This window comes from Crocodylus siamensis, chromosome 2 (genome assembly GCF_052110815.1).
Source record: "Crocodylus siamensis isolate JL-2025a chromosome 2, ASM5211081v1, whole genome shotgun sequence".
In the NCBI taxonomy this organism is placed as follows: Eukaryota; Metazoa; Chordata; order Crocodylia; family Crocodylidae; genus Crocodylus; species Crocodylus siamensis.
In genome coordinates this window covers 260,542,135-260,558,595 of record NC_143396.1, presented here as the reverse complement: position 1 = coordinate 260,558,595, position 16,461 = coordinate 260,542,135, and the positions used below count along the sequence as shown (strand labels likewise).

The window sequence follows — 16,461 nt, the reverse complement described above, 5'->3', positions numbered from 1 at the left end:
AGGTACAGAGCGCAACCAGACACTGTGCAAGTCAATACTGGACTAAGCTCTGTGAAGAGATACAGACAGCCTCAGACACAGGAAACCTAAAAGTTATGCACAGTGTTCTGAAGAAAGTTCTAGGCCCTACTGTCAACAAGATTGCCTCTCTAAAATCTTGCAGCAGTGAAGCCATTAAAGATAGAAGCAATCAGATATCTCATTGAGCTGAACACTACTCAGACCTACACTCACAAAAAACAAAGATCACCAGTAAATCATGGAACCAAATACCAGCTCAAAGGTCATTCCAGAGTTAGACATGGAACCCACTGTAGAAGAGCTAAGCATGGTCATTGATTCATTATCAAGTGGCAATGTACCCGGAAAAGAGTGGAAATTCTCAACTGTGGGAAAGAAAGCCTACTACCATATCTTCATCAGCTGCTATTCAAATGTTGGAATGAGGGTGAGGTACCACACAAAACATGCATGACACAAACATTGTCACTTTGTATACATATAAAGGAGATAAGGGTGACTGCAACAACTACAGAGGTATCTTGCTACTAAGTATAGAAAGAAAAGCTTTTGCAAGGCTCATCTTGGTGTACCTACAACAGCTGGTGAGTTGTATCTACCCCAAAACTCACTGTAGATTTTGGGGATGGAAGATCAACCATAGACCTCATATTTTCCTTGTATCAACTTCAAGAAAAGTGCAGAGAGCAAAACCAGTGATTGTACATTACCTTCATGGATCTAACCAAAACATTTGACACCATCAGCATAGCAGACCTATTTGCAGTCCTAGAAAAGATAGGATGCCCACCAATTCTGTTAAGTCTTATACATTCCTTCCATGACAACAAAAAAGCAACTGTTCAGTTGGATGGGCTCACTTTGGACAGCTTTGAGATGAAAAGCAGAATAAAGCAAGGATTTGTTCTTGCCACTACACTGCTTGGAATCTTCTTGTTGTTACTCCTGAAATGTGCATTTAAAGATATGAAAGGTGGAGTATATGTTTACACAAGATCAAGGCAAAACTAAAGGTAGAAAGGTGCTTATCAGGGATCTTCTATTCACTGATGCTGCTGCTCTTACAGCCCGTGATGAAGACCTACTACAAGAACTCATGGATCACCTTTCAAGAACTTGTCAGGCATTTGCTTTCACTATCAGCATAAAGAAAACAGTTGTACTAGGACAGGGAGTTCCACAAGATCCATCAATCACCCTTAATGAGTGTAACCCAGGTGGGACTCCAAGAGGTAACCCCTTTCCAATTGAAGGGATCAAAGCAGGTGCACAAGCACTGTGGGAGGTGTAGGGACTCTCCTTCCCCCTATAGAGCAGAGCCAGACCACCAATTGGGACTTAACCATATACCTTTTAAAGAGAGAACAGTACTGGGAACATAACCAGTATAAACCAGGGAGTATAGGGGACACTACAATGCCCCTAGGGGCAGGATTCAACAAAGGTTAGACACTTACAATATTAGACATATTCATCCAGTTGACAAAAGACAGGTTAACCAAAATATATAGCACAAACAGCAGAACAAACAATACTGGTTGGTGAAATATAAAAGGTACAAAATACAAAATGTCAAATGACAAGGGAAATATAGGGCCTAGGTACCTGGAGGGAGAGAAAGGGGGAAAATACAATGACTGCAAGAAGAATTTCTCCCCATTAGCTCACTCACCCCAAGTGACCCCAGCTGGGACTAGAGCTCAGATCTCCTACATGATAGACAGAAACTCTACCATACAGCCACCAATGCTAGTTCTGTACCAAGCTTCTAGGGCTCTTGAACTTCCAGGACCCCTGTCTCACATTGAGCTACCTGGCCTCTAATTGGAATAGCTGGAAGCAGAGCTGGGAACCTCTCAGGTCACTGCTCAGACCCTTGCTGGAATGGGGGGAGCCTCTCCTGCTGGCCATAGCCTCTCATAGGGTATCCTGGAGCTCAGCGGGGAGCCTCTCCTGCTGGCTGCACACCGCGCTGTGGAGGGTCCAACTGCTGCCTGCAGGTCCTGCTCCTTCAGGCTCTTCTGGGGCAACCGGTCCCACCCCGCTGGGCCAGCTCTTTGCCGGCTCTTTGAAACTGCTTCCTTGTGGTCCCTTGCTGATCTCCCCTGAGTCAGCTGTGCTGCCCCTTTTATCCCCCTCCAGGTGACCCAAGGGGCCAATCCGGGGACATGGAGGGTGAGTCTCTGGGACCTGATTGGTAAGGAAAGGTAATCCCAAGTCCTCCAATCATCTTTTACCCTTTCAAAACCACTGGGCTTAGTCACTGCCAGCTGGCCTGTCAGATGAGAACCAGCTAGAAGTAGTCCAAAAGTTCAGCTACCTAGGTTCTACAGTGACCACCAACCTCTCATTGGATGAAAAACTTAATGTCAGAAAGGCTGCCTCTACTATCAGTAAACTAACTAAAAGAGCATGGAACAACTCAAAGCTTACCATCAAAACCAAAAGGCACAAAAGGTACAAAGGTTTCATACTCATCACTCTCACGTATGATGGGGAAACATGGACAACTTATGCACATCAAGAGAAAAGATTAAACAGCTTCCACCTGTGCTGTTTAAGCCACATGATCAACATTGAATGGCAAGATAAAGTTACAAATGCAGAGATTCTTCAAAGGGAAAACTTATCACGTGTGACAGACCTACTCAAAGAGAAATGACTGTTCTGGCTAGGCCACCTGAGAAGATAGGAAGATGGACATATGCTTAAGGACATTCTATATGGGAAACTGTTGGAGGGAATGAGACAACAGATGCCACAAGCTTTGCTATAAAGCCACATGAAAGCGAGATATGAAGGCATTTGGAATTGATCCTGGGAAAATGGGAAACCTTGGCAAGTGATTGGAAGAAGTGGCATCATCATCTCTACCAGAGCATTCAAGTCCATGGCAAGAATTTGCTCTAACAGCTTGAAGAAAAAAGAGTCCCTAGGAAGCAAGCAGCTCCTGAACCACCCAACCATGACACATACATTTGCAGCCACTGCCACAGATCACACAAATCTTGGATAGGACTATTCAGTCACAGGAAACACCGCAAATCATCTATGTCATAGGCTGCAATATCCAACATTGCTCACAGAAAGAAGATGCCAAACAAAACAACTTTATGAGTCGTTTATGATGCTGCTTGATGCAATCAGTTCTAATACTCCCCCTCTTTACATCTCCATAGTTTTTGCCAGTTGCTTTATTGCTTTGATATTCAAGAAAGTTTCCCCTTTCTCACAGCTTTCCAGAAGTTCAGGTAGTGAGTGGTAGAAGGTGTAATCAAGATCTTGGGAATCCCAGTGGCTGTCACAGTGAAAGGAACAAAGGTGTGGGTGAAATTAGAGGTAAGAGAGGGGCAGATCTTGGGATTCTGGAGTGATAGAATGTTATCTTCCAAGGGTAAAGTGGTTATGGTGAAAACAGTACTTTTGTCAACCATCATTTACATGGGAGTCATATAATGATTGTCATGGCAGCACATAAGGAGGGTACAAAGGCAGATATGTATTTTGTTTTTTTTCTGGAAGGGGAGTAAAAGAGAAAAGGATAGAAAGGGTAGCCAGAATGGAGCTATATAAAACCAGGGAATTAGGAGATTGGGGAATACCAAGTTTGGAAAGCTTTATGTATACTTACTTTTATAAGCATCTTTTGTACAGAGGCAATGGATGGGGTGGGGAAGACTGCATGTTTCTGCCATTACTCAGCAGGAAGCATATTATGAAAATGGCTCATATACAGGGGAGATAGTAGGCCACTGGCCTACTATGCAAAGATGGAGACTTTCTTAAGGATAAATAAAATAGATGGAGTGAGATTAGAGTGCTTGAAAGAGCTTACAAAGAACTTTTTCCGAACTATTTCATTGGTCTAATAAAATATATCATATCAACCCAAAGAAACTTGCCTGTGTAAAAGGTGATTAATTTGATAAGAAAGAAAGACATGATAACAATAGTTGGGGATTTGATAGAAGGGCAGATCGCAAATATGTGGAAAGAAATGAGAGATAATAGATTGAAAGGAGAATATATGGATATCACATGGGTGTTCATATTCCTCCTGTGAGGGGGATTCAGCATTAGTTGGTGTTGGTAAGATCAGCAGCATGTCCAAGACAGGAATGTGGGGCTGAATAATCTGTATTTCATGTATATTAGGGCTGCCCTGTTGTGCAAGGGTTATGGGAAGGGTGACAGATATATACTGTGACTTAACATATGAAATGGTGTTGTACAGATTAATGCCCAAAGGACTGGAGACACAGAGACTGAGAACCACACTATGTGTGACAACAGCAATACAGAATGCGAGAAACCTACTGTTGGTCAAGGGGCTGACTTTTACCAGATGAGAACCTTTAGAATTGGCAATATATGAATTGAAATACTATGTGGACCAAGATGCATCTGAGATGGGAACAAAGAAGGCAGAGAAGAGATGGAGAAAAGAAAAATGGCAGTGTTTTTTTCCCAAAGGATAAAGTGGTGGAATGAAAGTTGTTTCGTTTTCCTGGGTTGAGGGTGGTTCATGAGAGGTTACTCTTAATGATGTAAAGGGATATAATAAGAACAAGGTATTGTTGTAGAGGAGATTGTCAAGTTGTGTGTTAACATAGTTTCTTTTAGTTGTTTTGCAGTAATAAAAAAGGTTCCTATCAGTATGTCTGCCCAATATGGGCCACATATTTTATAGTCATGCTCAGTGGGCTCATCTACATGTGTGCTTTAATGTTCATTAGCCTATTATAATGAACATTACGGTAACAAAAAAATCCATGTTCTTTAGCTAATGTGCATTAAAATAGGCTAATGCACATTTTTTCTAGTACCTCACAATGGAGGTACTAGATTGAATATGCATTTCCTAAGGCCCATTATTGAACCTGTAGACACACCAAATGTTGGCTGTATTTAATCAGCTTCATAGCTGCTCTCCATTGCTATTTATTGCTTTCCAATGTATTTGATGAGGTTTATTTGTATGCAAATGTAGGGCAAAGAGCTATTCCTCCCATCTGATTGGGGAATAACAACCTTGTCTAATATTTGAGTAAATATGGTAATTAATTTACCTAAATATTTTTTTCTAAAAATGCAGTTCCGTCCTGTATTTCCTTTTTTGATTTTAGAATAACGACTAATCAAACCCTATAATCATTTTAATTCAGACTCTTGTAATGGTCTTGTGCCAAAGGCAGGGAATATTTTCCAGTGAAAATACTTTTATATGATTGAAAGAAGTTCACAAAGATAAATAGGTATATGGCTATCTGGTTACTAACTTGGCCATACTTTCCACAGTATCTTAGTTCCTCTCACAACAAATGGAGATGATACTTCCATCTCACCATTTAACAGATTGTACTTTAAAACTCAGAATAAGAAACTACTCTTTGTTCCAATGAACTCCATGAGAATGTTCCTATTGACTGCAACTGCAGAAAATCCAAATTGAGTAGTCACCACAACAAAAGACATTTGTTGCAAGGCTAGAAGTTAACTCTAGTTCTACTGAATCCCAGGTCAGCACCCTAATTTCAAGAAAACCCTTCAACTCTAAGAAGTCTGAACAAGTTTGCTTACCACGTCATCTCTCTCCCCCACTCAGAGTTCTCTCATTTCCTTCACTACAAGGACTGCACCAAGAAGAGCAGAAAATCTGTGAAAATAAGTGCCAGTTTTCATACTTTTGCTTGGACTGAAGTGTAACATAACCCCCCACTTTTTTTCTTTCTTTCTTTCTTTTCTTTCTTTTTCTTTTATAGATAGATAGATAGATACGCATTCCCTCCCTTCTCCCAACTATTTCTGACTTTTCCTCTCCCTCACTATTCCCTACAGATAATTATAAGTAAGCTAAGATATAGGATAAGCTTTAACATTTTATTTTGGATAATAAGTTTTATTTTTCTCTCCCCTTTTTGTAAACAAGTTCCCCACTATTTTGATTGATACCCACTGTTTTATAAGTGATAATTATTGTGTTTGTACTGCTTTTATACTATGTGATTACTGTTTTAGTCCTATATATGTAAGTTAGTGTAAGTCACGTCAAGTTTCCATTTTGTATGTGAAGCTTCCATCTTGTGTCCTCTGCCCAGGCATCCCCTGTATTGCAACTGTATAATTCATGTACCCCTCCCATGTAAATTGGTTCCCAGATGAATGAGAGTAATTGGGAATGACTGAAATACAGTGGTAGCAGGCCTCTACTGAATGGCCTGTAATGACAAGGCCATCACCTCCCATTGATTCATCCAGGAACCGTGGACCTCACCCAGGAACAGAGACAAGAACCCACCATTTGAAAGACAAAAGACCCTGCAGAACCAGCAACTCTACCATGGTGCCCCACCATTACAGACACCCAAAACTGCACATCCCTGCATTCAGCACACATTCTTAGTACACCAGAGGTTGACGCTTGCCTGAGCATGCCTCCAGTCACCAGGCTCACATAAGGTCTGCCACTATAAAAAGGGGCAGTGAAGACAGACCCAGTGGGAATGCCATTTCTATCTGAACCAGATCAGCTCCACATCATGCTGCCTATCCACACCACAGGCCCTGCTGGCGACCCCCTCTGGACAACATCGAGCTGAAGGAGACCCTGACTGGCCATTGAAGACCAACTTCCAGCCTGGGATAGGTAGATACCACCTACACATTTCCACCTCCAACTTGGACTCTCTCTCTCCTCCCGGACTTCAGCCTCTGCACCAAGCATGTGTGCGTGTGCGTGTGAGTGTGTAGGAACCAATAAGAAAGTGTCACCATCTGTCCTGTTCAATAAAACCACTGTCATTTGTAACTGTCTGCGGGTCCACCCACAATGGCGCGAGTTTGGGTGCCCACGGATCGCTGTGGGGCTTGCCCTCCTGTTACGGGATGGCTCCCACTTCTGGGATGCTCTCGCCAAGTCCGCCTGCCATGACTTTGCTGTTAATAGGTTCAGTGAATTCCCTGGCGCGCACACGTCCAAAAGCGGTACCTCCTGTCCAGTCCGGTCCGGGGTCTGTGAGGGCTCCTGCCTCCCCTACACCCTCGCCCAGGCCTCCGTTGTGAGTCGAAAGGGGTGCCCCCCTCTCCTCAGCTGAGGTGGGGTAGTCCCTCGAAAGAAAATTGTCCCATTAGCGACACGCGAGCCACTCCGCCAGCTCCCTGCCGGGGCTGGCTCAGGTCTCTTGTTGGGTCCCGTCCGCCTCCTGCCGGAGGCCTGTGCTCCCCGACTGGGGTTCCCTCTGTGCGGCCAGAGCACGCCACTCCTGCCTGGGCTCTGTTTCTGCCCAGTACCACACGGGCTGGCCCACCTCTGCTGCTCCCGGCTACGGGCTGCGCTGCTTGGGGCTGGGATGGGGAGCTCCCCCTCCCCAGCCTTCACAATCTGGTCCACGGCCCACAGGGCCCTCCATCCCTCCTGTCCTGCCCCTGCGGGGCTCTACCCGGCTCCAGAAGACCCTCACCGGGTGCCGATCTGCCGTCCTCTGTCGTGCCGCTTCCCCACCGGGAAGTGCCTCCTCCTCCTCCTCCGGCTCTTCTGGTCCCCCGCAGCCCTGCGCTGGCGCCACTTTTGAGCTGCCCAGCTCCTTGCCACAACTGGTGAAGTTAATTAAGGCGCGTGCCGCCAAGCCCCGCATGGGGTTCGCCTCCTGGGCTCTCGTCCCGGCTGCGGCCGTGCTACCACTCTCGCGCCCCGCGTTCCTGCGCCGTCGGCCCTGGCCGGGCGTGCTCCGACCGGTCGGGTCAGCCCTGGGGCTCTCTGGGGTTGGGGCTCTTCCACAGTAACCCTGAGTTCGGTTGTATGTTACTGAGCCCTGGTCCCTTCCCTGTTTTAAATTCCAGTCTCTCTTTCTCTCAGCTTCCCCCGCCCCCCTTTTCCTGCCACCTCTCTGCTCTTATCTGTTCCTTCTCTGTTCCCCTGCTGCAGCCTCTCGGTGCTGTTGCTTTGTCATCTCTCAGTCCAATTCCTGCTGTCCACTGCCTTCTTCCCATGTCTTTTTCCAGCCCTTCCCACCATTTCTGTTGCTTCTAGCCTCCTGGCCCCATTTCTGCTATCCACTGCCCCCTTCCCATGTGTTTCTGCAGCTCTTCTTGCCACTTTTTGCCTCTCAGCCATGCTCATTTCTGCCTCCTGCTGTCTTTCCCCATCTCTCTCTCTCTCTCTCTCTCTCCTCCTTCTGTTCCCAACCTTTCCTGCCCCTTTCCCCCTTTCCTCTGTGTTCTCCAGCTTTCCCCCACACCGTCTCTAGATGACCCTTCTCCCCCACAGTCCTCTGACCTGCCACCAACTTTCCCATGGGTTTCCTGGCAGCCAGAGCCCTTCTTCATCTCCCAGCACCAGCAGCCCCTCCCCTGGTTCCTGGAGCCAGCCCCCAGTTTCCTATACACCCTCTCTAGCTCCCTGCACCCTCTGTCCCAGTTTCCCTCTCCTTGTTTACCTTTTGGCTCCCCTGTAGCTCTGGCTTCGGTCCCAGCCTCTGTGCCAGCTTCTCTCCTGCATCACTCCCCTGTTCTGCAGGCTTTGGGCATTGCCCTTTAATCTATTAAGGTCAATTAACCTAAAGTAACCCCAAGCCTCAGTTCTTCAGCCCAGATCTCTTTAGTCTACCAGTCCTAATCCCCGTCCTGTCCCAGTAACTTTTACTCACTACACTTCCACTTTCTTATCTTAACTTTTCCTCAGGTATCCCAAGTACACCAAGCACATACATACCTACACATCACAACACCCAAATTAGGAACTTATCTGTGTATACAAAGTAGTGATCCATGTATGTGTATTGTGTGTACAGGTATTGATAATTGATTCTGGTCTAATTTCTTTTCATCTATATAGTGTGTGTAGGTGCTTGAATTGGTGATAGGCATGAATTTGCCTAGGCTGGTAATTTTGGATGTGTATATGCCTGGATTGTTAGTGTGCCTGGATTGGTAGTGTGCATGTGCACGCCTGGTGGGGGTGCATGCACCTAGAGTGTGTATATACACCTAGTGTATATGTGTGTGTGTGTGTGTGTGTGTGTGTATGCACCTAATTGATTTTTGAGTGTGTGCACATGCAATTGTATACCACGCCCTACTGTCTAACAGTGCAATATTGAGATTCTGATGGTTGGTCTGGCCCCACAGAGCAACAGAAGCAGGAAGTACTGATAAGTTTATAACAAAACTTTTTTTTCTCCTAAACTTCCCAGGACAGTCATGGCAAGAAAATTAACATCACTTGACTCTCAAACTGCAATCAAACAGATAGAAAGTTGATCTATCTAACATATATATCAATGTTTTATGGTCTTAACATTTATGTTCTCACTTAACTTTACTCATTACCACAGCTCAATGTAATGACTTTGGAAACCAAGTGGAATGTAGATAGAAATAAAATCACACATACATAGAACTATTTACAGGACCAAAGAAAAGGGAAAAAATGGTCTGACCTTCTTTTTTTCTAAACATTGAACTTGATTTGCAAAATAGAGATGGCCTAATGCCACTAGTATAAATCCAACAATCTTCTTTTACACCACAATGTCAAACAATTGTAAACTATTCTGTTGCAGATCTAGGAGAGACATATGTCCCAAAGTGGATTAGTGGTTTTCTGTTCTCCAAAAATAGTAATTGAGATTAAAACCCCCCCATCAGATTAACTATTATTAGGATGGCAGATTAGATCTCCAGCAATAAAAGTCCAGTGCATTAACTTGTTGCTTTCTATTACTCATCAGTCTCACTACTGTATACTAAAGGGTTACCTGTCTCTGGAGATGCTTTAATGAGGATGCCTTCGGACAGATTCTTACTTTTTTCCCTCATTGAGTATATTAACACTGATATATATTAACAACTAAGGCTCTGATCAGAACTTTTAATTTCTAAACTCCAGCACAAACATAACAGCAAATTTGACCTACTGTTAACTACGGAAGATAAAAAGGCAACATTTTTTTAACTTCCAGTGTCACAGTATCTTGCCATAGTGTGAAAAAGAAAACAGGATTTTCATTTTATGTACAATTAAATTTCAATTTAAAAATATAGAAAGAAAACCAGTAGAAGCTCCAAGCTCAGTGAAACTAGATGAGTGCCCAACATGTCACTTATGAAAAATTTTGTTGGGGAATTCAGGACATCATTTTTATTAAATAAACTCTAAAACTTATTAGTGTCTAGATATATTCCTGTTAAAGCCTACATTTTGTCGAAATCTTGAGGTACGTTATTAAGCTTTCACATCACTCAGGAATCACTTCAATGGTGATTTACTAAAAGACAGGAGTACATTTTAAATACTGTGTGTGAGGTTGGCACATGGCTGTTGCATCCTAAGAGTAGGCAGAGTATCCTGAGTTCATGTCTGCAGATGAAGCTTACTTTCTTTAGTAGCAGCATCTTTAAGAACACCTCACTGCTCTAGGTAGGCTGCCTCAAACCAGAAGTAGTATAATTAACATGAGGATGGGCTAATTCACATTGTTACACATCACTGCTAATTAGCCCACATAAAGTACATACAGAGGTGGCTATACTGCTTCTGTCTTACAAGTCTTCCCTCCACATCCATTGTCCCAAAATTAAAAAGGAGCATAATAAGTTGTTGCCTGTCATGATAAGTTTCCCATGGAGCAAAGGCCTAAGAGGCAACTTTTCCTCCAGTTTCTCACTTTTTTCACTGGCTGATGCATTGGCAGGAAAGCCAAGGATCCACCTATTCCTTGTCTGTTCTCTTTGTACTTGTTCTGAGGCTCAGTGAGAGAGGGGGAATAGGAAATGTAGCTTTCACTTGAACGTCCATATTAGCTCCAATAATTCATATATCTTAAAAATGGGGCCCAGTTCTCCTCTTTTTTTCTTCAATATTATAGACACCTAATTTATATGAATTAGTCTTAATTTCCAGTAGTATTAATGGGGCCAGAATTCAGCCCTTAGACATTCCTTTGCGATCTTCCTCTGCCTAATATTAGTGTTTCTCAGGGACTAAAAGAAAATTTTTAAAAAATCAAACAAAAAACAATGCTAGTTTCTCAGCACAGTTACATCTATGAAATGCAACAGAATTACTTATTAAAGGTATTATAGATCACAGCTTCATTCAAGGGTAGGTGACATAAAAGAATGTTCCACTGTAATTAATACAGTAATACTCAAGCACTAGCCAAGAATGGGACTCTATTACATTGAAGACCATAGCAATATCTATTGATGGTCTCTGTCACTGAGGAGCTTATAGTTTAAATAGACAAGACAGAGAGAAAGGGGAATGGGATAGAACATTGCTCCAAGAAGAATGGGCTGTTAATTCTGTAATTTTGTGAGAGGGAAGGTGGTACTTCATTAAGAAAGGCATAAGCTAAATGGAAAGAAAAGGAAAGGGAAGGGAAAGGAAAGAAAGGGCAGAGGAAAAGAAGCTAAAATGGCCAGCTGAAGCATGGAGTTGAGATGCAGAAAATCAGAGTGGATACAGAAGAGAGAAAGAAGACTGGAACAAGCAGTCATTCAGCACAAGGCATAGACTGTCCCAAAAGAACATTAGGATGTTCTCTGAATGTTTGAAAGCCACTGTTTTGGTTTGCTTCTGCAGCAGTTCCTACTCGCTGAAGACTGATTGTTCTGTGTTGTCTTCTGAAGACCAAAAGTATATTAATTTTAGAATGTATTACCCATATGACATAAAATCATCATCACCATGCCTTGTTTTGGATATAGCCTTTTTGTATCTATTTCCTCGGTTTTTTGCAAAATGATTCATAAAGCCATGGTATATAGGCAGTTTATATACAGCGCTATATGTATGAAGAATTGAAAATTTAACAGCTTTCTTATGGCATTATAGGTTTTTTTTCTTTTAGCAAAGAAAAATTCATGTCTCTCACTTTTCAGAGGTTTTTTTTGGTGGGGGACAGAACCTTTTTCTAGGGTATTTCAAGCCCAACTGCAGGAAGAAAAGAACAGAGAATATTGACAAAATTTAGCTAACAGGCCTAAGTATTCAGCCTCTCCTTTTAGAAATAGACCAATTAGTCTTGAATCTGCTTTCACCAAGCCTTCAGGTTAAAGAATCATGAGATTTGGGTAGCTGAGAACAGCATTTTCAAGGTTCCACTTTTCGTTTGAAAAGGCATGTATTTTTCATTTGCATGGGAAATAATAAAGAAATGTAATGTATTTCATCACTATACATGGAGTTAAATTTGAGCAGCGTACAAATACAGCATACACAATGTTTTTATAAGAAATGTGAATTGTAAGTAAGCTATTTGTAGTAAGTCTTATAAATCACCTGAACTACACCGCTATCGGCAGGTCTTGGAGTCATTATGTATAATTGGTTAATGGTGCATTTATTCTTGTATTATTGGAACACCTCCAGGGACAATTGCTGATGAGTTCTGAATCTCCAGAAGGAATACTTTGCAGATCTAAATAGTCTTTTTTTCCTTAAGATAAAACTAATTACTTTTATTTAAATTCATTTTTAAAGAAGTAAGCAGTCTGTCTAGGGTTTCAATGCACTTTCAAGAAATGATGAATTTGATTTTCTTTGGTGCCTTGAATTTCCTCCCCCCCCCCACCTCCTTGAGCCAAGAAAGGTGATGAGAAAAGGTAGTGAAGCCCAGAAATCTTGAGTTCATGAAACATACAAAATTAAAAGCCATGTACTGAATACAAAAGAGATCTAACCAGCAAACAGTACTTATATTTGAGAACAGTGCTTAAAATGCTTATTGCTAGGAAAGGAAACTTCCTTATATACTCATAAAACTTGAATAGTCTTAGGAAATGTGGGATATCTTGCCACGTGGAAGCAAGATATTCACAAATGTGCAAACATGACTATTCTATTGTATTAATGCAATACTTGTCCATAATGACCACAGAGTAATAGTATAGTGGCCTGGCAAAGCCATACTCCCCTAGAAACATTTTATAATGAGCTAAAGATTTGAGTGAATCCTCTAACTAGGACTGTAATCAGCCTTTTCCTCACACATCTTTATCTTCTGTCATCCTCATATCCAGGGACTGCCATCTCTACTTGTGCAGTTGGTTCAGCTGTAAATCATATTGATTAGTGTGGCATTGGCTTTTGTTATAAACAGGGAAGCTATTCATAGATTCATAGATTCTAAGGGGCTGGAAGAGACCTTGCAAGATCATCAGGTCCAGCTCCCCTGCACTAAAGAGGAAAGACAACTGGGGTCATGTGACTGTCCAGTCTCCTCTTGAAGATTTCCAGGGTAGGTGACTGCACCACCTCTGGAGGGAGTTTATTTCACAGTCTGGACACCCTAACTGTGAAGAAGTTTTTCCTAGTGTTAAGCCTGAGATGGTTTTCCAGGAGTTTGCCGCCATTACTCCTGGTTTTCCCCAAGGGTATCCTGGTAAACCATTGTTCAGCGAACCCTTGATTTAGTAAACTGCTACAAAGTCCCCTCTCAGCCTTCTCTTTTTTAGGCTGAAGAGGCCCAAGTCCCTCAGCCTTTCCTCATATGTCTTGCCTTGAAAGTCTGGTTATACTGCTGGCTCTTCTCTGGACTTTCTCAAGCTTTTCTACATCCTTGTTGAAGTGCAGCATCCAGTAGTGGATGCAGTATTCCAGCTGTGGTCTCACCAATGCTGAGTAAAGTAGAAGAATCAAGTCCTTGGTTTTGCTTGAGATGCACTGATTGATGCATGCTGGAGTATTGTTTGCCCTGCTGGCTACAGCATCACATTGACAGCTCTGTTACCTGTCAGCTCCATGTTCTTGGGGAACCCTGACACAGCATGCAGACTATCTGACTCACAAAGAATTGCCCCGCCCCCACCTAAACAGAAACTGATTAAGATGCAGTGAGAGACTCACCTAAAACCCTCCAGATAAGGGTGACAAAAGTGCAACAACTGTCCTAGATCTCATTTGCATCTGAGATGGGAACAGTTGACCATTAATTTACATGAGAGATGGAGAACAGAAAGCCTGAAGCAGAGACTGCAGTGAATTCTGGGATCAGCGAAGCAGGGGAGCACTGCATGATGGGGGATCTGTGCTCCAAATGCTAATCAACCCTCACACCCAGCTCAGCAGTTATCAGACCAGTTCTAATCTGGATTTACAAAGGACTTTTCCTTCCCCCCCCCCCACCTCTAAGCAAAAGTAAGTTTACTAGGCATCTTGGGCCGTACATTCCCCGGTCCCACTATGGGAGGCCTATGTAAACTTAATTGGCTAAAACTTGGTTGCTGGGTTAGGGAATGTTGAGGAAATAGACTGAGTCAGAGGGGGTATGGATAACATTTGAACAATGGTACAGGGTTCATCACAGCATCCAGCCCATTAGAGCCCTGTCCACAAGTGTTGTCATACTTTTCCCGGGATGACTGGTGGAAATCCTCTCCACAACAGATGATGAACACTCCAATAATTGCCTTAAGTCTGTTAAAAGACTATAGTAAGATCTGGAAAAGTCATACCAAGTAAAAATCCAAAACTCTGATGCTGCAAGATATTTATTGTTTCTGAAGACACCAGGAGATATCCCATCAAGTAACCATAGGAATGTCAAGCTGGCTCCTAAGTATGTGTTTCCTGAGTATCAATCAGTTTCCTGAGACGTTCCACCCAAATAACCCCTTGTCAATAGAAAAGACAATTTGATTTACACTATTGAGAATGCTTGAAAGAAGCTGAACTGAGGGTATAAAAATCTGTAAAAGAACCAGCAGTGTGGGTGCTGACACCACCTGCTTTCATCTGGAGAGGCTAAAGGAGGCAGATCATCTCCCTTCAAGGATCGTGCTGAGAACTTTGACCTGTCGGCTTTGCAACCCGAGTGCCTTGGACTGGTGAGATCCCAGCTCCCTCTCTCTTTTCTCTTCTCTCTCTCTAGGCATAGATTTCTGAACTTGAACTGTATTAGTTAAGCTTGAGCTAAGTTTCCCCAAATACTTAGTGAAACCAGGGTATACTGTGACTGTTTGTGTTTGTTTTTCCTTTGCATGTCTATTACTACTAGTGTCAATATATATTTCATCTACTTAGCAATAAATAACTTTTATAGTCAAACTGCTGGTAATTGGGTATATTTTTCCTTCTTTACTTCTCTTTCCCCACTTGCTCTGCAGCAACGCTCCTTTTACCTAAGCTAAAGATCCCTGTGTAGCCCAAAAATACTGTGGGGTCTGCTCATCAAGAGGCTAAAAGATTGGAACATACTGAGTTTGGAACACATGAGGGGATCAGCTTTTACAGGCTGATTAACCCAGTTTGGCTCAGACATGCCCTAATGAACTGAATGCTGGCCCATGAGGGTGTCATCTGAACACCCAGCCAGATTCAGAAGTATTCTGTTTAGCTGTGTGCTTGTGTCTGACTGTAGTTATTGTTGCTCTGATGAACTGATTCTTGGCATATGAGGGTGTCAGCCTGTTCTTCTGTGCTGGTCTTCAGGCATGCTCCAGTCAGTGTTTCCCCGTCCCCTGGCAATCTTAATTTAAAACTCTATCTAGAAGATTGACCATCCTGGCCAAGAACAGGGACTTACCCCTCTATGTGAGATGGATGCCATCCCTTCCCAGGAATTCCCTACTTTCCTGTTTTCCCAAAGTAATCATTCTGGTGGGGAAATCAGAAGAGTCTGGTCTCAGGTTTAACCATTTTTATAAATACTTTCATAATTTGGAACTGGAAAACCCTGAAAATTCCTGGATTTTCTTTTTTTAAATAAGAACTGAGAATGCAGAACACTAGATAATAGGGAGTGTCCATACATGCAAGCATGTGCTCTTGCAGCAGCTCATATAGAAGCAGTGGAAATTTGAGCCAGGGCTTTTTTGCCTCAGTGCACGTGCTCAGGCATGCACTTTGTTGTGGAGCAAATTGTGCCACTTGGGGCAAAATAACCCTTCCTGACTCTTCCTGGATCTGCAGCCAGAGGGAGCTAGAGCCAGGGGCTAGCACCTATCTTGTCCCCAGCAGTATAAAAAGCTGCCCTGTCAAGTAGCTCAGGGCTACTCACTCTCAGGAGCTTCTGGGGCCCAGCCAATTTGTACCTGGGGACACTACCGGTTGTGCCAGCTGGGCTGCTGGAGCAGCCCCGAGAGTTCCTTGCAGCCTTTACCCACTGCAGCAGTCTGACAGTGGGGCCTGCTACCTGGCTGCAACCTGATGTGCACCTGCCATACCTGGATGGGGACTGCACCAGGTCCCCCTCTAGGCCAGCTGCCAGTGGGCTGTGGCTACAGAGTTGGCCTTTGTACGGCACTACTGCCAAGTGTGCCCCAGCCATCTGGGAAGGTATTGCCTGGAAGATGTTTCCAGTATGGTGGCCTCCTTTGAACTGTCAGAGCATGTCCTCCTGGCCCCAGTTGGCCAGGAGGTCAGCCACCTTCAGCTGGGTCCAAAGTGCCAGCTCCAAGCAGGCTCCTCTGCCTGGGTCCTGCCACTTGCCTCCCTTG

At 43.5% G+C, this 16,461-nt stretch overlaps 1 long non-coding RNA gene across 1 annotated transcript in view; it reads right to left on the bottom strand.

Moving 5' to 3' along the window:
• The window catches only part of LOC149872104 (uncharacterized), a 53,179-nt gene extending 45,220 nt beyond the window's left edge, over positions 1-7,959 (bottom strand). The window contains exons 1-2 of the long non-coding RNA XR_016440581.1: positions 7,482-7,959; positions 5,602-5,677 (exon numbers count right to left, since the gene is read on the bottom strand). This is a non-coding gene — a long non-coding RNA (uncharacterized LOC149872104). The remainder of the gene's footprint in view (positions 1-5,601; positions 5,678-7,481) is intronic.
• Between the last annotated feature and the right edge of the window lie 8,502 nt (positions 7,960-16,461).